Source organism: Mus musculus, chromosome 3 (genome assembly GCF_000001635.26).
Source record: "Mus musculus strain C57BL/6J chromosome 3, GRCm38.p6 C57BL/6J".
Classification (NCBI taxonomy): Eukaryota; Metazoa; Chordata; class Mammalia; order Rodentia; family Muridae; genus Mus; species Mus musculus.
The window spans coordinates 23,460,749-23,483,107 of NC_000069.6; the positions used below are offsets into that span (position 1 = coordinate 23,460,749).

The following is a 22,359-nucleotide window of genomic DNA, read 5'->3' on the forward strand; positions in this document are numbered from 1 at the left end:
TGCTAAAGAATAAAAATGTTAGAAATAAAAAACACAAAAGACAAACTAATGCATGTAAATTCTGGACTTTTCATTTTGAATCATATCATAACAGCACCAAATAGCCAACCCCACATTTTTGAGGTCCTTTGTTCTTGTTTTATCCAGCCTTGAAAAACCAACCCTTTGTACTGCTCAGAGATTTCCTTCTCTGTGAACATGTTATGCTCAAGTTGCAAGGCACCGCGAAAACCACCAAGGAGCCAATTATGATGTAAACACATAGGGTCTTTATTAGGCACTCCAGAGCAAGGTCTCTTTTCATCCTCATTGCAGCAGGTCAGAGTGAGAGCCCTGAGTCTAGAAGCACAGGATATTTATTGTAGTTGCAGTAAGCTTGGGGAATTCCATATGGGTCAGCAAGTTAATATATTAAAACCTGAATTTCTGGTGTAATCTGCAGGAGCTGAACATGGAGACAAAACCACCTGACAAACAGGATAGCTAAGTTATCAGTTCTCTGAAGGATGTCTTCAGTTATCTACATGTACCTTGACCCTGGTTTTGTAGCCTGATTGACTGTAGTCTAGCTAGAGGAGGGGTGTTGCCATAGGATGCTTACTCATGAAGACTCTTGTGATTTTCCTCACGAAATTGGAGCTTAGCCCCTGGTCTTGCACAAAATGGAGGTTTGTTTGTTTTTTGTTTTTCTGTTTTTGTATTATTTTCAAAAATGGTGTTGGTTGGGCTTCACATTTCATCTTTCCTTAGGCTACATAGGAGGCCTAATAATGGAGCTTCCGATGGAATCAGAAGGATCGTTGCAAGCTGTTCCTCTCACCTCCAGGTATTAATTCTATAAATTGAGATCTAAATTCCATGAGCATTGCCCCTATTCTTTCTTTATAAACCACATTACTCTGTTTAATATGTCAGGACCATATTACTCTGTTTAATATGCCGGGACCAATCATTAATAGCAACAGTAGTATGAATAAGGTGATAAACATGGTAGAAATCAGGGCAGTCAACCAGGGGGATCTATTAAACCCTATGTTTCAAACCATCCTTTGGCAGCATATCTCTTTCTGTCATGTATCTACACTTTTTCTTACTCTGGTCAGTGTGTCCCTGATCAGCAAGGAAGGATTCACATAAAAACAGCATTTTTTCTTTTCTTTATCTACAGCTGTTTTTAAGTTGGCACAACTGGAACTCTGTAGAGCTAGCACAGATATGTCAGTCCCTTCTCCTGCCAGATATAGCCTCATCATTTTTAAAGTCTGATATAAGCCCTTTGTCCTTATCAAACAGTACTCTTTGTTATCTCCTCATCAGAATGGTAGATGATTCTTGGTACTAGCTGCTCCAGGGCTGGAGGAGGGCAGGGATGGAGAGGGGGCTCATTCTTCCTAGCATCAGCATTATGGAAATCCAGACCAGTTTCGCTAGCCCTGTCGTTATAGCAGGAGCCTGAGAAGGTTCTTGAAATCCTAGGAACACCCCATGTCTGTTGTCTAGGTTGAGCCGGTCCTTGAGGGTCTTCTTGTTCCACCGGTAGGTCTGCTGCTCTGGTGTGGTTATGATCGATCCAAACTACAATCCCGTCTGTCTTCAACTCAGTGGGCATGTTTGGGATGGGGGTCCCTTTACATACAGAGTAAGTAGCTTAGACAAGACCTGTGCAACCATTGGATGGCTTTTATGTCCTCCAAGAGGTGCCCAAACTCAAATTTTGCAGTGATTTCTGCCTGCAACTAAGGGGAGATGGGAGCTGCCATTCCAATTGTGATTTCAAACAGGGTAGGTCCCATCTGATAGGATGAATTCCATACCCTATAGAGGGCAAAGGGGACGATAGTCACTCAGTTATCGTCAGTCTCTAAGCTAATTTAATTAAGGTCTATTTTGGAATTTTATTTATTTTTTCTGTGTCCTGAACTCTGGAATCTATATGTATAATGTAATTTCCAATCAATCCCCAGGCCTGTGGGCAAACTCTTGACTTACCATGGTCACAAAATCTGGCCTATTGTCTGGCCCTATCTCCTGTAAGAAGCCATACCTGGGTAGAATGTTTTTGAGTAATTTCTTTGCCACTTTCTGAGCAGCTACATTTTTTTTTTTTTTTTTGGTCAAGGTTATACCTTGTGTTGGCAGGCACCGGTTTTGAAGGCATGAAAGGGTCATGAAGAGCTATAGTGGGACTTCCTTGTGTGCAGTGGTTAAATAATGACACAGAGAATTATTAATATCTATTAAAGCTTAACCTTCCTTCTGGCAGTGGTTAAATAATGACACAGAGAATTATTAATATCTATTAAAGCTTAAGCGTATAGCTGGACCTATAGATTCTTAGGTAGTTGATCAAAATTATCTGATTATTCCAGTCCAGGTCCTACCACATGGCTAGTTCTTTTTTTTTTTTTTTTTTTTTTAAGTTTGAATTGTTTTTTTTTTTTATTTTATTTTTTTTCCATTTTTTTTAGGTATTTAGCTCATTTACATTTCCAATGCTATACCAAAAGTCCCCCATACCCACCCACCCCCACTCCCCTACCCACCCACTCCCCCTTTTTGGGCCTGACGTTCCCCTGTACTGGGGCATATAAAGTTTGCGTGTCCAATGGGCCTCTTTTTCCAGTGATGGCCGACTAGGCCATCTTTTGATACATATGCAGCTAGAGTCAAGAGCTCCGGGGTACTGGTTAGTTCATAATGTTGTTCCACCTATAGGGTTGCAGATCCCTTTAGCTCCTTAGGTTCTTTCTCTAGCTCCTCCATTGGGAGCCCTGTGATCCATCCATTAGCTGACTGTGAGCATCCACTTCTGTGTTTGCTAGGCCCCGGCATAATCTCACAAGAGACAGCTACATCTGGGTCCTTTCGATAAAATCTTGCTAGTGTATGCAATGGTGTCAGCGTTTGGATGCTGATATTGGGGTGGATCCCTGGATATGGAAGCCCCTACATGGACCATCCTTTCATCTCAGCTCCAAGCTTTGTCTCTGTAACTCCTTCCATGGGTGTTTTGTTCCCAATTCTAAGGAGGGGCATAGTGTCCACACTTCAGTCTTCATTCTTCTTGAGTTTCATGTGTTTAGCAAATTGTATCTTATATCTTGGGTATCCTAGGTTTTGGGCTAATATCCACTTATCAGTAAGTACATATTGTGTGAGTTCCTTTGTGAATGTGTTACCTCACTCAGGATGATGCCCTCCAGGTCCATCCATTTGGCTAGGAATTTCATAAATTCACTCTTTTTAATAGCTGAGTAGTACTCCATTGTGTAGATGTGCCACATTTTCTGTATCCATTCCTCTGTTGAGGGGCATCTGGGTTCTTTCCAGCTTCTGGCTATTATAAATAAGGCTGCTATGAACATAGTGGAGCATGTGTCCTTCTTAACAGTTGGGGCATCATCTGGATATATGCCCAGGAGAGGTATTGCGGGATCCTCCGGTAGTACTATGTCCAATTTTCTGAGGAACCACCAGACTGATTTCCAGAGTGGTTGTACAAGCCTGCAATCCCACCAACAATGGAGGAGTGTTCCTCTTTCTCCACATCCTCGCCAGCATCTGCTGTCACCTGTATTTTTGATCTTAGCCATTCTGACTGGTGTGACGTGGAATCTCAGGGTTGTTTTGATTTGCATTTCCCTGATGATTAAGGATGTTGAACATTTTTTTCAGGTGCTTCTCTGTCATTCGGTATTCCTCAGGTGAGAATTCTTTGTTCAGTTCTGAGCCCCATTTTTAATGGGGTTATTTGATTTTCTGAAGTCCACTTTCTTGAGTTCTTTATATATGTTGGATATTAGTCCCCTGTCTGATTTAGGATAGGTAAAGATCCTTTCCCAATCTGTTGGTGACCTTTTTGTCTTATTGACGGTGTCTTTTGCCTTGCAGAAACTTTGGAGTTTCATTAGGTCCCATTTGTCAATTCTGGATCTTACAGCACAAGCCATTGCTGTTCTGTTCAGGAATTTTCCCCCTATGCCCATATCTTCAAGGCTTTTCCCCACTTTCTCCTCTATAAGTTTCAGTGTCTCTGGTTTTATGTGAAGTTCCTTGATCCACTTAGATTTGACCTTAGTACAAGGAGATAAGTATGGATCAATTCACATTCTTCTACATGATAACAACCAGTTGTGCCAGCACCAATTGTTGAAAATGCTGCCTTTCTTCCACTGGATGGTTTTAGCCCCCTTGTCGAAGATCAAATGACCATAGGTGTGTAGGTTCATTTCTGGGTCTTCAATTCTATTCCATTGGTCTACTTGTCTGTCTCTATACCTGTACCTTGCAGTTTTTATCACAATTGCTCTGTAGTAAAGCTTTAGGTCAGGCATGGTGATTCCACCAGAGGTTCTTTTATCCTTGAGAAGACTTTTTGCTATTCTAGGTTTTTTGTTATTCCAGATGAATTTGCAAATTGCTCCTTCTAATTCGTTGAAGAATTGAGTTGGAATTTTGATGGGGATTGCATTGAATCTGTAGATTCCTTTTGGCAAGATAGCCATTTTTACAATGTTGATCCTGCCAATCCATGAGCATGGGAGATCTTTCCATCTTCTGAGATCTTCTTTAATTTCTTTCTTTAGAGACTTGAAGTTCTTATCATACAGATCTTTCACTTCCTTAGTTAGAGTCAAGCCAAGGTATTTTATATTATTTGTGACTATTGAGAAGGGTGTTGTTTCCCTAATTTCTTTCTCAGCCTGTTTATTGTTTGTATAGAGAAAGGCCATTGACTTGTTTGTGTTTATTTTATATCCAGCTACTTCCCCGAATCTGTTTATCAGGTTTAGGAGTTCTCTGGTGGAATGTTTAGGGTCACTTATATATACTATCATATCATCTGCAAAAAGTGATATTTTGACTTCCTCTTTTCCAATTTGTATCCCCTTGATCTTCTTTTGTTGTCAAATTGCTATGGCTAATACTTCAAGTACTATGTTGAGAAGGTAGGGAGAAAGCCTTGTCTAGTCCCTGATTTTAGTGGGATTGCTTCCAGCTTCTCTCCATTTACTTTGATGTTGGCTACTGGTTTGCTGTAGATTGCTTTTATCATGTTTAGGTATGGGCCTTGAATTCCTGATCTTTCCAAAACATTTATCACGAATGGGTGTTGAATCTTGTCAAATGCTTTTTCTGCATCTAACGAGATGATCATGTGGTTTTTGTCTTTGAGTTTGTTTATATAATGGATTACATTGATGGATTTTCGTATATTACACCATCCCTGCATTCCTGGAATAAAACCTACTTGGTCAGGATGGATGATTGCTTTATTGTGTTCTTGGATTCGGTTAGCGAGAATTTTATTGAGGATTTTTGCATCGATATTCATAAGAGAAATTGGTCTGAAGTTCTCTATCTTTGTTGGGTCTTTTTGTGGTTTAGGTATCAGAGTAATAGTGTCTTCATAAAATGAGTTGGGTAGAGTACCTTCTACTTCTATTTTGTGAAATAGTTTATGCAGAACTGGAATTAGATCTTCTTTGAAGGTCTGATAGATCTCTGCACTAAACCTGTCTGGTCCTGGGCTTTTTTTGGCTGGGAGACTATTAATAACTGCTTCTATTTCTTTAGGTGATGTGAGACTCTTTAGATGGTCAACTTGACCCTGATTCAACTTTGATACCTGGTGTCTGTCCAGAAATTTGTCCATTTCGTCCAGGTTTTCCAGTTTTGTTGAGTATAGCCTTTTGTAGAAGGATCTGATGGTGTTTTGGATTTCTTCAGGATCTGTTGTTATGTCTCCCTTTTCATTTCTGATTTTGTTAATTAGGATTTTGTCCCTGTGCCCTCTAGTGAGTCTAGCTAAGGGTTTATCTATCTTGTTGATTTTCTCAAAGAACCAACACCTCATTTGGTTAATTCTTTGAATAGTTCTTCTTGTTTCCACTTGGTTGATTTCACCCATGAGTTTGATTATTTCCTGCCGTCTACTCCTCTTGGGTGAATTTGCTTCCTTTTTTTCTAGAGCTTTTAGATGTATTGTCAAGCTGCTAGTATGTGCTCTCTCCCCTTTCTTCTTGGAGGCACTCTGAGCTATGAGTTTCCCTCTTAGAAATGCTTTCATTGTGTCCCAAAGGTTTGGGTACGTTGTGGCTTCATTTTCATTAAACTCTAAAAAGTCTTTAATTTCTTTCTTTATTCCTTTTTTGACCAAGGTATCATTGAGAAGAGTGTTGTTCAGTTTCCACGTGAATATTGGCTTTCCATTATTTATGTTGTTATTGAAGATCAGTCTTAGGCCATGGTGGTCTGATAGGATACATGGGACAATTTCAATATTTTTGTATCTGTTGAGGCCTGTTTTGTGACCAATTATATGGTCACTTTTGGAGAAGGTCCCATGAGGTGCTGAGAAGAAGGTATATCCTTTTGTTTTAGGATAAAATGTTCTGTAGATATCTGTCAGGTCCATTTGTTTCATAACTTCTGTTAGTTTCACTGTGTCCCTGTTTAGTTTCTGTTTCCACGATCTGTCCATTGATGAAAGAGGTGTGTTGAAGTGTAAAAGTCCCACTATTATTGTGTGAGGTGCAATGTGTGCTTTGAGCTTTACTAAAGTGTCTTTAATGAAGGTGGCTGCCCTTGCATTTGGAGCGTAGATATTCAGAATTGAGAGTTCCTCTTGGAGGATTTTACCTTTGATGAGTATGAAGTGTCCCTCCTTGTCTTTTTTGATAACTTTGGGTTGGAAGTCGATTTTATCCGATATTAGAATGGCTACTCCAGCTTGTTTCTTCAGACCATTTGCTTGGAAAATTGTTTTCCAGCCTTTCACTCTGAGGTAGTGTCTGTCTTTTTCCCTGAGATGGGTTTCCTGTAAGCAGCAGAATGTTGGGTCCTGTTTCTGTAGCCAGTCTGTTAGTCTATGTCTTTTTATTGGGAAATTGATTCCATTGATATTAAGAGATATTAAGGAAAAGTAATTGTTGCTTCCTTTTATTTTTGTTGTTAGAGTTGGCATTCTGTTCTTGTGGCTGTCTTCTTTTTGTTTTGTTGAGGGATTACTTTCTTGCTTGTTCTAGGGCGTGATTTCTGTCCTTGTATTGCTTCTTTTCTGTTATTATCCTTTGAAGGTCTGGATTCGTGGAAAGATATTGTGTGAATTTGGATTTGTTGTGGAATACTTTGGTTTCTCCATCTATGTTAATTGAGAGTTTGGCTGGGTATATTAGCCTGGGCTGGCATTTGTATTCTCTTAGTGTCTGTATAACATCTGTCCAGGCTCTTCTGGCTTTCATAGTCTCTGGTGAAACGTCTGGTGTAATTCTGATAGGCCTTCCTTTATATGTTACTTGACCTTTCTCCCTTACTGCTTTTAATATTCTATCTTCATTTAGTGCATTTGTTGTTCTGATTATTATGTGTCGGGAGGAATTTCTTTTCTGGTCCAGTCTATTTGGAGTTCTGTAGGATTCTTGTATGATCATGGGCATCTCTTTCTTTATGTTTGGGAAGTTTTCTTCTATTATTTTGTTGAAGATATTAGCTGGCCCTTTAAATTGAAAATCTTCATTCTAATCAATTCCTATTATCCGTAGGTTTGGTCTTCTCATTGTGTCCTGGATTTCCTGGATGTTTTGAGTTAGGATCCTTTTGTATTTTTATTTTCTTTGACTGTTGTGTCTATGTTCTCTATGGAATCTTCTGCACCTGAGATTCTCTCTTCCATTTCTTATATTCTGTTGCTGATGCTCGCATCTATGGTTCCAGATCTCTTTCCTAGGGTTTCTATCTCCAGCGTTGCCTCGCTTTGGGTTTTCTTTACTGTGTCTACTTCCCTTTTTAGTTCTAGTATGGTTTTGTTCATTTCCATTACCTGTTTGGATGTGTTTTCCTGTTTTTCTTTAAGGACTTCTACCTGTTTTGCTGTGTTTTCCTGCTTTTCTTTAAGGGCCTGTAACTCTTTAGCAGTGCTCTCCTGTAATTCTTTAAGTGACTTATGAAAGTCCTTCTTGATGTCCTCTATCATCATCATGAGAAATGTTTTTAAATCTGGGTCTAGATTTTTGGTTGTGTTGGGGTGCCCAGGACTAGGTGGGGTGGGATTGCTGCGTTCTGATGATGGTGAGTGGTCTTGATTTCTGTTAGTAGGATTCTTACGTTTGCCTTTTGCCATCTGGTAATCTCTGAAGCTAGCTGTTATAGTTGTCTCTGTTAAGAGCTTGTCTTTCAGGTGACTCTGTTAGCCTCTATAAGCAGACCTGGGAGGGTAGCACTCTCCTTAGTTTCAGTGGGCAGAGTATTCTCTGCAGGAAAGCTCTCTTGTTGCAGGGAAGGTACCCAGATATCTGGTGTTCGAACCGGACTCCTGGCAGAAGTTGTGTTCCACTCACTAGAGGTCTTAGGATCCCCTGTGGAATCCTGTGTGGGCCCTTGCAGGTGTCAGGCGACTCTGCTGGCAAGGTAGCCCGGGGCTCAAGTGGAGCAGAAGGGGCTTGTGCCCCAGGTCAGGCCCCGGTAGTCTGCTTCCCTATGTACCGCAGTCTCAGGTTCCGCACGATTGGATTGGGCCGGGCACTGTGTTCCACTCACCAGAGGTCTTAGGATCCCAAGGGGAATTCTGTGTGGGCCCTTGCGGGTGTCAGGCGACTCCGCTGGCAAGGTACCTCGGGGCTCGAGTGGAGCGGAAGGGTGAACAGCTGCATCTTTGGTAGGAAATGCTTCAGTCCAATTTGAAAAACGTGTCTACAAACACAGGGAGATATGTGAACCTGTATTTTCCTTGCTTAACCTCTGTAAAATTGAATAATCAAAAAGTACCGGGTTGGGTGCCTCTCCCTAGCGTTGTGGTATTCTTAATTGTATTAGTGAGCTGGCAGGCTTTACAGCTGGCCAGGCTGTTATTAATTTTGGAGCTCGATTTTTTTTTTTTAATCTTGAGTTCTTCACGGTGAATCAGATCTTGTATTTTGCAGGTGCCTATGTGAAGGAATTAGTGCATCTTGGTTAGGACTCAATCCTCTAGATCAGCAGGCAGAATTAGCTTTCCTTCTGCTGACCACCACCATTGCTTCAGGCATTGAATCACGGACAGCTGCTTGTTCCAGCAGAGGTCCTCTGCTGTATATTTGGGATCAGCTGGTATTCAGGGGTCTTCCCAGGTCTGAAAATATGATGGTTAACACAGGCTCTGCTTTCAGGACTACATCTTTAGCTGCTTAATCTGCTAGCTTATTGCCTCTGGTGACTGGATCATCTCTTTTCCAATGATTTCAGTGATAGATAATGGATAGTCTTTTGCAGAGCCAAAGAGCTGTTAAAAGGGGCAAGATATTTTTATTATTATTTTGAATAGTCTTTCCTTCTGCAGTGTAGATATTTAGCTTTATGTCCTTTTTTGTAGTCAGAACCTTTGCTAGTGTAACTGGCTCAGACTTTAGAGCTGATGTTCCAAGAGGTGAAGCCCAGATGACTTCTTTCTTTGACACCACTGCTGCCCCTGCATACCTCTGTCCAGCATTCCTGCTGTCATCAGTGAACCAGGCTACCTCTGTGTCTTGGTGAGACGTGTCTTATAAGTCCACTTGAGTTCCTTGTACTTGTGTCAGGGTTTTCACACAGTCATGAAGTGGTGTGTCCAAATCAGGACCTGGCAGCAGCGTAGCAGTGTTCAGAGTAGCAGGAGTCTGGAAAGAAATTCTTGTATCATTCAGCAATACAGCTTGATGATGTGTCATGTAATCAATTTTGGAACTCAAATTTGGAAGCTCAAAGTCTCGAAGGAAAGGTGATAACCATGCTTTGCCCTAAAGTCAGTTTATCAGAATCCCAAACTAAGAGTCACCATGTGGAGGCAGGGTGATCATTCTGCAGTCCTACTGGATCAAGCTTTTTGGACAGATAAGCTCCTGTGTGGCACCATAGTCCCAGATGTTGGATTAGGACACCTTTGCTTATTCCTTTATCTTTATCTATGTTAGGAGGAAGGGATTAATTACATATGGAAGCTCCAAGGCAGCAGGGGCTAACAGTAAGGCTTGTTTCAGTACATCTAGAGCCTTTTGATGGCTATCAGTCTATGTGAAGCCTGCCTGTTTCTTAGTAGCTTCATATAGGGACTTGACCAATTCAGCAAACCCAGAGATCCATAGGAGGCAGAAGCCTCCCTCCCCAACCCCTCCCCCCCCCCGACCCTATTTCCATTTCGCCAGGAATTCTCTCACTTCCTGGTATTTTTGGATGTGGGGATTTCGGGACTGTTTCTTTTCTGGCTTGGGATAGCTATCTCTTACCTCCCGTGAGGATGTAGCTCAAATATTGGATCTCCTTTTTGCAACTCTAGGCCTTTTTGTCCAATGTATGATACTCTAGTTTCCCCAGGGTGTATAGAAGTTGTCAGTCCTTTTTAGGTATAGTTCCTGTGTGATGGCTGAAATGAGTAAATCATCTACATATTGTAAATGGGTTTTTTTTGTAGATGCAGGGAGCGAAACTCATCCAAGTTTTTGTGTAAGGCCTCAGGGAAAATATAGAGTTTATGAAGCCTGGGTAGAGTCGGGTCCAGGTTGGTTATCTATTAATTTCTTTGTCAGGGTCATACCATTCGAAAACAAAATAATTTTGGTTCTGGGGCCTAAAGAGAGGCAAAAAAATATATACCATTTAAGTCCAGGACTGTAAACCAAACATGACCCATCTGGTGGTCAAGAATTCAGCAAGGTGTATGGGTTAAAGACTGTGGGGAGAATGTCTATTACCCACTTGTTAATTCTCTCAGATCTTGTAATGGATGGTAGTCACTGAAATTAGGCCTGGGGACTTATAACACGGGTGTATTTCAGACTGACTGGCAAACTAGTAAGGATCCTAAATTTTAAGCCTAATGTGAGGCATGATCCCTTTGCGGGCTTCCTTACACATGGGGTAGTATTGGACCACATTGGATCTGCCCTTAGTTTGAGCGTAACAAACACAGACAGGCTGGTTTTTGGCTATTTCCACCTTGCCTGTTTCAGCCCACCCAGATGAAAATTGGTGTAGCGAAACCTCAATGCCATGGCTTGGATCTTTGGGCATCTCGAGCAACTTTTATTTATCAGTCAGTACTACAGTCATCACAGAAATAGGATGCCCTGACCCGTTCAATACTTTAGCTTCTTCAGGGGTAAAATGTATCTGAGCCCGCATCTTGGTCAGTAAGTCATGCCCCAATAGTGGGTTTGGACAGTTAGGTATTATTAGAAAAGAGTACAATACTTGGCACAAACCAAGGTCAACTTTTCTTCAAGTAATCTATGCATATTATTTCATCCCCGTAGCTCCCTGTATCTAAAAGGTCTTGGTGGACAAGGGTCTAGGTACTTTACAACAACTGAGTGCTGGGCTGCCTTGTCCATCAAAAATTCCGTGGGCTTCCCCTCTACCTTAAGGGTTATCCTGGGCATGGAGAGGGGAACTGAGCCCCATTCTCCCTAGTCACCATCTTCCTTGATTGCCAATGTTATCACTGCTTCTCTAGACCTTCTCTTCTTGGGAAGTACTTTGTCCCAACGGCCTTCTTCCTTTCAATAGGCACATTTATTTTTGTCTAGCCAAGGGAAGATTTCCCCCTTTCTAGGTCCTCTCTTACCTTTATCTTTAGTCAGCTGTTTGAGGCATCTCCTCCAATTCTCCTGCTCGACTGTTCACGTGATTGTCCCCAGGTTCTGATTCTGCGGCTTCTCAATCTTTGCCTGTTTTTCCTCATACTCTCCCTGTTGTTAAATATCTTTCATGTCATGACCACTAAATCATGGCAACTCTTTTCTCCCATTCTCTCAATTCTCTGAAGTTTTCTGAGATTATCTGGTGCAGAATGGGTAATAAAAATCATAATCACTACCGCCTTGGTTGCTGAGACACATCCCATAAGAATGTATTGTCTAAATGTTTCCAATAATCTTTCAGGGAAGACTGGGATCTTTTAGATCCTGTCTAATGGTACATACCTTGGCTATATTTGTTGGCTTTTGAGCCACAGCCTTGCAACTGCCCATCCCCCAAACAGAGTATGTTGATAAACAAAGAGTCTCCCCTTATCTTTAGCAGTACTATAATTCTAATTAGCACAAGAGGTGGAGAAACCTTCATTAATTCAAACCAGGATGGTGATGGGGACAGCAGTGTGGCCCTGAACCAATTTCCTGGCCTCTGTCTGGATTTTCTCTTTTCTCTTTAATAGTTATCCCAAGTGGATTGATGGGTAAAAAAGACAGTTTCTAGCAGTGTTGCTAAGGTGCAGGGGTTGATAAGAAGAGGGAAGAACAAGGTCTCTATTTTTTTTTTTATTTTCTATTTTTAGCCTTCACCGACAAATTGTGTCTGGAAATCTTGACCTTCTTAAAATGTCCTAAGACCAAATCGATTGGGGGTGTAAACCATCTGTCCCATTTTGTCTGAATTAGTCACAGAATAGAAAAGTATCACACACAAAAGCAGGTTCCTCTGCTTGTACTAAGGTAAATACGAAGAGTGGCAGCTGTGAGCCCATTAGTTGGGCTCCTCTTCCTTTCCATGCTTCCCAGAAATTAGCACTAGGGCACTCCATGCCCTGGGGTCACTGGAATGTCTTCCAAGCCCTCATGGCTATAACTCTCTAGCCTGCTTACTACATTGAGGTTCCACATCTGCTTTAGATTTTTTTCTTGCCACAATACTCAAGAAAAATTTGACAGATAAGGTGCACAGAAACAGAAATCCAACAGCCAAGGAACACAAATGCAAATCCAACAGACAAAGTGCTGACACAAAGACCAATAATAAGATATCTCCTTACTAGGTGATCTTTCAACCCTTCAGTTGGGAGTCCTGGGGGGTCTTGGGGTTCCCAGCCCATGCACCAAGATGTTATGCTCAAGTTGTAGGAACCACAAAAACTACTAAGGAGACAATTCTGATGTAAACACGTAGTGGTCTTTATTAAAAGCACATGAGTGAGGTCTGCCACCTTCCTAATTGCAGTGGGTCAGAATGAGAGCCCTGAGTCTAGGAGTTTAGAATATTTATTGTAGTTACAGCAACTTTGGCTAATTTAAATTTGATTAGGCAAGTTAATATTTTAAAACCACCATTTCTGGTGTAATTTGCAGGAACAGAAAACCATGTGACAAACAGGATAGCTAAGTTATCTCTTCTCTGAAGGATGTCTTCAGTTACCTATATGCACCTTGACCCAGGTATTGTAGCTTGCTTGACTGTTGCTACGTGGGTTGGGTTGCCATAGATTGCTTGCTCAGGAGGACTCTGATTTTCTGCTGGGAATTGGAGTTTAGGTGCTGGTGTCACACAAAGTGCAATTTCTTAAAAAACCGAGTTAGTTGGGCTTTACAAAGGCACCTGCATACTCTCAGGTATTCTCCTTCAGTTTAGCAGGATTCCCTTTCCCATCTGGTTGTCATCTGTGGTGGTTCTGTTTTACAGATCTCCCTGTTTCTAAGTGAAGTCACCAGTGCACAAACTGAGATGCTTTCCTCTGATGGGGGTGCAATGCTAAGGACAGAATAAAAAGGTTGAACAGTCTTCTTGGCTACATTTTGTTCCTTGAACTTTATTTTTCTGTTCCCTTTGCCGAAATCCAAGTTTTCATTCCTCTTTCACGATGACCTTTGTATATCTCTGCCATATATTCAGATTTTCCACATGGTGTGGTGTCCCCATCTCTGAGCACTAAGACAACCTGGAAAAGTTGACTGAAGTGTCTAAAAGTTTCTAGTTCTTCTTGGAGCACCTGCAGTGTGTCTGATCACAGTGTGCCTAAGTTTGGTTCTGTTTTCTTCCTCTGCCACTTAGTGACTATCAAATGCCCACTTTCATTGGGCTTTCCTCTTTATTAAGTTTTATATGACATAAGTTTGAAATGTGTAATTTATTATGATAAATTTATTAAATATAAAGGAAGCTTTAGATTTTCTATAACATTTGACTTTTCAAATCTGTATTATTATTTAAATAATAATTTTTAAATTCACTTTACATCCCAGACCATTGCTCTTGCCTTTTTTCTTGCTAGTCCCACCGTTACAAATGCACCTGCCCATTATCCCCTGTCCTTCTTCTCAGAGAAGGGGAGACCCCCTTGGGTACCACTCACCATGGGGCATCTAGTCCCAGCAGTTCTAGGCAGATTCTCTCCCAGTGAGGCCCAACCAAGGAGTCTAAGTAGGGGTAAAGGAATCCAATGGATCCAATGGCAGGGAACAAAAACAAAGACAGCTCCCATCTCCATTTATTAGGGGATCCACATGAAGACCAAGCTGCACATTTGCTACAAATGTGTAGGGCAACTAGGTCCAGCTCCTGTATACTCTCTGGTTAGAAGGATCTGTGAGTCAGTATGGTCCCAAGTTAGTTGACCCTGTGTGTCTTTTTGTGGTGTTTTGAGTGGGCTATAAAATCTCTAAACATCTGAAGATCTGTGCTTTTCTAGAATGAACTTTAAAAGGAACCATACGATTTTATAATTTGATTCAATACCTAAGGAATTTCACAAGTCCTTCATCCAACTCTCAAGAGTCTTTAAAAAAGAAAGTATAAAAATATAACATGTTGTACAACATGATAGATTTAGTTAAAAGTTCTTTTTAAGTTTTCCTTGGAGAAGGAAAAGTGTCAGTCCCATTCTGGTGCAGGCCAAATGGATTTATTACATTTGTTTCCTCCCTTCCTTCCTTCCTTCCTTCCTTCCTTCCTTCCTTCCTTCCTTCCTTCCTTCCCTCCCTCCCTCCCTCCCTCCCTCCCTCCCTTCCTTCCTTCCTTCCTTCCTTCCTTCTCTTCCTTCCTCATTTCCTCACTCCTTCCTTGCTTCCTCTTTCCTTTCTTTGTTAAATTAAATTTGAGGTTCAGTTTTCAGTTATTTTCTAACATTTGTTTCTGTGATGAACATAATTCTGTGCTCATCAGAAGATATTTTAAGTTCGCAGTAATCATCCAATTGCTTCATCAATCTAATGCTGGCAGTACTTACTTTTATGGTAATTTTATTCAGTATTTTGTAGTCCAGATACACTAAAAATGCATTTTAAAGCAATAAAATTGGAGTTGTCAGTGAGAAAAGGTTAAATTCTATGGAGTTTTAAAGTATATGTTGACTGCAGTCTTCAATTTATTTATTCGGTAAGAGAATGATTCACAGCTAAAGAGAAAAATTATATGTTTTAACCAGATTCTAAACAGGTATTTAGGCATGTGGCAGAAGGTATTAAATGACTGACAATACTATCTCTCATTTCTGAGATCCACATATAAAAGTAGCTTTAAAGTTGCAAGCATTAACTTTTCTTGTAATTTTGCAATCATGGCACATTCACTTAAGAAAACCGAGTAAAGGGGGAGTTAAAGTACAGTGTAAAATGAAGCTATCAACTTAGCAATAAGGTCATGATGAGACTTGCACTCTGGTTTACTCACCTATCTGTCTCAAGCCTTATCTGGCAATAGTGAAGAAACTGTCAGGAGAATGAGGCTCTGGTGAACAGGACTTGCCCTGATGCTGATAATGACAATGACCTGCTGCAATAGCAGTCAGAAGGAAAGGTCATCACTATCAAATAAGGAAGGTGGAGATTAAATTGGGACTCTTTTTGTCCTGTTAGGCTGCCATGTCCAACTTTGATATGATAGATTTTCTTCATTGTATTATATATTATTTTGTCATACTTGATTGTTATCTCTTAGAAGCCTATTCTTTTCTAATGAGAGACAGAAAGGAGTTGATGCAGTTAGCAGGGGATGTGGGGAAGAATGTGGAGAAGGAGTGGGAAGAGAAACAATAATTAGGACATACCATGTGAGTAAAGAGCCTATATTAATAAAAGAAATAAAATTAATATAAAACAATAAAAATATTTTCATCAAAAATATTAAAATTATAGTTTAAATAAATCCTTTGTCTTTACTATTTTTAATTACTATCTATGTGACTGTGTGATTTTGTACCCTTGAGTTCAGTGCCCACTGAGTCTAGACAAAAGTCTAATGCTTGGAGTTATACTTACAGGTTAAGTGAACCTTTTCAGTGGGTTCTAGGAACTGAACTTAGGTTATCTTTATAATCAGTAGGGATTCTTAACCAGTGAGCCATTTCTATAACCTAGTACTTTTATTTTTAACTCAAATTTTGCTGATAATTTTATTCTCAGATTTAACTTAAGGGATTCTCATACTATATAAATAGTGAGAATCCAAGGATCAGGTCATATTACTTTCATCCATTTATCAGCAGTAAAATCATTTGGCCATTTTCTTTTAACTTTGTTATAAGAATATATAGGTTTAATTAAATGAAGTTAATGTTAATTGGTCATATAGAGCACACTGTTAGAAATACCATATATTGTGTCTGATTGAGCTAAACCTATCTGGTTCTCCTATTTGTGCTTTACTCAAAATAGTCAACTACCATGGTACATTTTAGGGTCACGTGTTCTTAGGTCTTTTGAACCCAAAGGCTTTGTCTCCTTGAAAGAGACAGTAATTATGATAACATGATATATAATAACAGCATATGTAACAGACATTATAAAGATGTCAGCATTAAAAGAGTTTGAGACAGATATCTGTGCTCCTTATGATTAAAAGACAAAATAAAGAGCTGCTAAATAAACTAATAGCAGCAGAGAACATTTTCCACTTGATAGTGTGAATGTGAAGAACAATGAAATAGAATGGTGATTTAATGGTGAAAGATTAGGTATTTCTACCTAAAGCTGTGTTGTGGCCCAACGTTTAGTTCTTACAACTCCAGTCAACACTGATTGTGAGCTTTACCTTCACTAATCAAGCAGGGAATGTTAATAGATCCACCCACATTAATTAAAAGTAAAATACACCCTTTAAACATATGGAATGGTATGACATGGAAATCTCAAGCAAGTCACTAAAAAGGTGTTACAGTTGCTAGTGAATCTGTGTAAAACGCATCTTCAGTGTCTATCTATTGTTATTATAAAACATCATGGTAAAAATCAACTTAAGAAGGAAAGGGTTTGTTTTGCTCACACATCTCAATCACAGTCTATTGGGGGAAGCCAGGGCAGACACTCAAGCCAGGAATCTGGAGGCAGAAACCACTGAGCATAAACAACAGTGGAATTCTGGTTACTGGCTTGTTTCCCCTGGTTTGCTTCCCTGTATAGTACAGGACCATGTGTGCAGGAATTGCCTTGCCCATAGTGACCTGGGCCATTTCAAATCAATTATAAATAAGAAAAAGCACAACAGACCTACCTAGAGACCAATCTGAAGGAAACATATTCTCAATTAAAATCCTTTTCCCTCACTGATAAGTAGATATTAGCCCAGAAACTTAGAATACCCAAGATATAAGATACAATTTGCTAAACACATGAAACTCAAGAAGAACGAAGACCAAAGTGTGGACACTTTGCCCCTTCTTAGAATTGGGAACAAAACACCCATGGAAGGAGTTACAGAGATGAAGTTTGGAGCTGAGACGAAAGGATGGACCATCTAGAGACTGCCATATCCAGGGATCCACCCCATAATCAGCTTCCAAACGCTGACACCATTGCATACACTAGCAAGATTTTGCTGTAAGGACCCAGTTATGGCTGTCTCTTGTGAGACTATGCCGGGGCCTGGCAAACACAGAAGTGGATGCTCACAGTCAGCTATTGGATGGATCACAGGAACCCCAATGGAGGAGCTAGAGAAAGTACCCAAGTAGCTGAAGAGATCTGCAGTCCTATAGGTGGAACAATATGAACTAACCAATCCCCCCCCCCCCCCCCCGTCTCCCGAGCTCCTGTCTTTAGCTGCATATGAATCAGAAGATGGCCTAGTCAGCCATCAGTGGAAAGAGAGGCCCATTGGTCATGCAAACTTTATATGCCTCAGTACAGGGGAATGCCAGGACCAGGAAGTGGGAGTGGGTGGGTGGGAGAGCATGTGGGGGACTTTTGGGATAGTATTGAAAATGTAAATGAAATAAATACCCAAGAAAAGAAAGAAAAAAATCCTTTTTCCCATATGACTCTGGTTTATGTCAAGTTGATACAAAAGTTAACCAGAACAATGTGAATTTGAAAAACAATTATATTTCTGTAGATGGACTATGAATGATGTAAAACCTGCAACGGAAGCAATTTTGTTTGCAATAGCATAAAAAAATAGTTTGCTTAGAAACAAATGTAACAACGATTCATAAAGCTGATAACATCGAACCCAGGAAACACAGAAGATGTGAACTAAGATCTCTTTTAAACGATATTCCATGTTTGTAGATTTCAATATTTAATACTGTTAAAATAAAAATTGTTCATAAGAATATCTATATATGTTTATATAAAATATATTATTGTAATGATTGTCAAAATCATTAGGCTGATATAGCAAATTTTATCCACTGATCATGAAATTGACATTGAATTGCAAAAGTCTTCAAACTCACAAAGTTTTGTAAAGAAACAAGTTTAAGCACTCCCACATATCTGCACAAGACTTAATCTAAAGACAACGTTAATCAAGACATGGAGGTTCTGGTATAAAGACTGAAGTAGAGATTTATGAAACAGAACTTATAGACTCAAAATGAGCTAGTGTGTTAGGAATGAATATTTTTTGTTATTATTTGAGAATTTCACAATGTATATAATATAGTTTGATCAAGACAATTTCTAAGTACTTTCCCTCCAAAATCTCCTTATCCATCACTGCAAATCCACCATATTTCCCTTCCAGTTTCATGCTCTCTCTTAAAACAAAACAAAACAAAACAAAACAAAACAAATCACTGAAATCACTTAATGGTCTCTGTGCACATGGGTATTGGAGGACAGGTAACCTTTCAGGGACTGCATCTCTGAAGAAAACATGCTTTCTCTCCTGTAGCTGCTATCAGTTGCCAATAACTTTTCATCTATTGGTGAGACTTCATGAACCCTTTCCTGCCTATGCTAGTATATTTGCTAGGTTGAACTTTTTCAGGTTGTACATGTTACCACAGACACTGTAGATCCATATAGGCAATGACTTTGTCCTATATGGTAGATAATGTTTTTCTACAGACGTTCTCTTTTGTAGCTCTTATAATCTTCCCACCCTCTCTTCCCAATGATCCTTGAGCCTTAGGAAAACAGGATGTAATAAAAATATCCCACTTAGAGTTGAGCTCTAGCATCCCCTTACTCTATGTATATTGACAAGTTGTTTATCTTAATATCAGTATCCATGTCCTGTAAAAAAAAATTACTCCTTGCTGAGAGCTGATAGATACATTAATCTACTAGAGTCAAGATAAAAAAAATTCTAGAACAATTTAAAAATATGTTTATTTCAAAGAATTATATTCTTCTATATCTGAAAAATATGAATATGAGATAAAAATGTAGTCTTGTGAATGGACTTAAATATAATTAGTATTTTTTTATTCCCATAAAATTTATGCCATTGGTGCACAAGTAGGTATGTCTTTTTATGTAATGTATTATTGTAATCCAGAGAGTTCACAGGTGAGTAAGACTATTGACTACCACTTTTTCTTTATTACTTTTTTTAGCCATTGCTGTTCTATCCAGGAATTTTTGCCCTGTGCCCATATCTTCGAGGCTTTTCCCCACTTTCTCCTCTATAAGTTTTACTGTCTCTGGTTTTATGTGGAGTTCCTTGATCCACTTAGACTTGACCTTAGTACAAGGAGATAGGAATGGATCAATTTACATTCTACTGCATGATAACCGCCATTTGGGGGTGGGGGTTGGGGGACTTTTGGGGTAGCATTGGAAATGTAAATGAAGAAAATACCTAACTAAAAAAATAATGAAAAAAAAAGAACCTTATAGCATTATAAGATCCAGCCACAGGGATTGATAAGCATGAGTCAGTACCAACTTCATTTCTCCATGTTTAACAGTTCAAGCACATAATGTCTTTAGTAATAGGTTTTACCATAAATTCCTAGAGGAATATCAGGAGCAATGATGGTAGTCTATATTGTTAATAGGCATTGGTAGGATATAACTGACCAACAAATAAAATAGAGATGATGTATACCTGTCATTGGCTTTTGTATTTGATAGGTATCTGGGAGAGCTACTGTGCCCCCATGAAAGGAAAACATTCCTCAAAAATAATTTTTATGCATACACATATACATGTTAGTTAGCTTCTTCTATTGCAATAAGTTTGATAGGCTGTTTTCAAAGGTCTTTAGTTATAGATACATCTGCCCATTGATCCACATCTACTCGGATCTCCCTTATTCTATCCAATTCAGTCTTCTTCATCTGTTTTCCCTACCTATATCATACCTTCTTTCCCTTGAAAGACCATTCTCCACTAGTTTTCTGACCATGATGGGTACTCCAATTTCAACATAAATATCTAAAATTCCAAATCCAGTAGATTCATATGAAAGAAAGAATGTGCATACATGAGTATGATAGTAGCATAAGCAATCTCATTAAGAAATATTTATGCCAAGTATTAGGTCTCTTTGAATACATAATTGGTATCATATAGAATTTCGTTCTAAGCTTTCATTTCAAATACAATAACTTTGAATTCTTCAGCACCTCAACTGTTAGGATACTTTCAATTATAGCTTTGAAATCAGCAGTCAGTGCAGCACTTTTCAGTTAGACAAAGGGAAGGGAAAATAAATGTCTTATGATGTGAGGAGCAGGTGTGGCGGCAGTCCCAAAGGCGCCAGGGACTGCAGCTAAGTTGTATGACTTGAACCTGACTTCCTCATATAAGCCACAAACATCTTGAGAGCTGCGCAGGTGTACCAGGATACTGGTGAATCCATTTTGATGGAGACATGCCCCTGCTGCCCTGATTAGCTGAAGCTGCGTACCTGGTGAGGTGACGTGGCCTGCTGTGCGTGGATGGGAACTGAGAGTATAAAAGAGTGAGAGGCCCAGGGTTCGAGGGAGATATAAACAAGGGAGATATAAACAAGGGAGATATAAACAAGAAGAAACAGGACTGAATAAACCTGTGCAGAAGGATCCTGTTGCAGCGTCGTTCTTCCTGGCCAGTTCACAATGGACATTGTATAACTCTGTGAACATATGTAAAATAAACATTAAACATTAAATAATAATCCAAGTATTACATTCCAATAAACCTGTTTTAATTTAAAAATAAAATGCAGTTATATTTCTCTGAATTTTCTGCTCTATTGTTTGCAAAGGAAAGAGAACTAAAGTCTACTTTAGGGTACATGTGCTCTAAGCCTCCAAAGTCCTGGACTGTTCTGACTTGATTACCTAGTAGTGACCTCATCTTTACTCAATTTTTAATTGAAACTTCTATCCCTTTTCCTCAGAATTAACACATAGCTTCTTAATCTATGAATTTGGAGGGGGGTGGTGAAGAAATTTGACTCCATGTAAAAAGAAACTGTTGTGAAAGTTGTAAACTCTGTACCTGCATGCAGATATGTTTAGCAGTAAAGCCTGGTTGAAGACAAGAAAGAAAGAAAAAGAAAGAAAGGAAGGAAGAAAGAAAGAAAAGGAAGGAAGGAAGGAAGGAAGGAAGGAAGGACGGAAGGAAAGAAAGAAAGAAAAGAAAGGAAGGAAGGAAGAAAATGTAAAAGGCCATTTAGGTTGAAAAACAGTTATTTTAGGCCATAAAATCTAGCCCTGGTACCTGAAGTAGTAAATAGTCTCTAAAGATAGCCAGAGTGTTTTAAATTCATATTCCAAATTTTCTAGTTGCACAAAAAAATTAATCAGCAAATAATTTTATCTGATAATTTATACTTAAAAAATTAGGACAGGATGGTGTTTATTCCTTCTTTAGCATGCGTCTAGAGTTTGCACTTACAAAGTATTTGGCAGAACTATCCTACTTAAAATAGAGAGGCAGTGTGATTACTAAGCCAATTTTCTTTTGGGATACTTGGTTCAGTTTCTCCATCCTCTTCTCATTTAATCTTCACTTTTTTAGGTCTATATTTCCCACTAACTAATTAATGTATTTATTCACTTTACATCTTGATGGCTGTCCTCCTCCTCTGGTTCCCCCCAGTCGCTCCCCGAAGCTCTCCCCTTCTCCTCTGAGAGGGTGGAGGTTCCCAAATTGGATTCTACCCCTCCCCAAGGCACATTTAATTTCTACATGGATAGGCACATTCTCTCACTCAGGACAGACAAGACAGCCTAGCTAGGGCAACAGCATCCAAAGGCAAGTAACAGATTTAGGGACAGCCTCAGTTCTATTTGTTGGGGGACCCACATGAAGATAAAGCTGCACATCTGCTGCATATGTGCAGGAGGCCTAGGACCAGCAGTCATTAGTTGGTGGTTCATGTTGGTCTTCCTGTGGAGTTCCTATCCTCACTTTGTCCCTTAATCCTTCCTTCATCACTTCCATAACAGTCCCTGAGCCCCATATGGTGTATCAGTCAGCTGC

At 39.6% G+C, this 22,359-nt stretch overlaps 1 long non-coding RNA gene across 1 annotated transcript in view; it reads left to right on the plus strand.

The window, feature by feature from the left end:
* The first annotated feature begins 334 nt into the window (after nt 1-334).
* The window catches only part of 4930412E21Rik, a 60,319-nt gene continuing 38,294 nt past the window's right edge, over nt 335-22,359 (plus strand). The window contains exons 1-2 of the long non-coding RNA XR_389622.2: nt 335-668; nt 751-826. This is a non-coding gene — a long non-coding RNA (RIKEN cDNA 4930412E21 gene). The remainder of the gene's footprint in view (nt 669-750; nt 827-22,359) is intronic.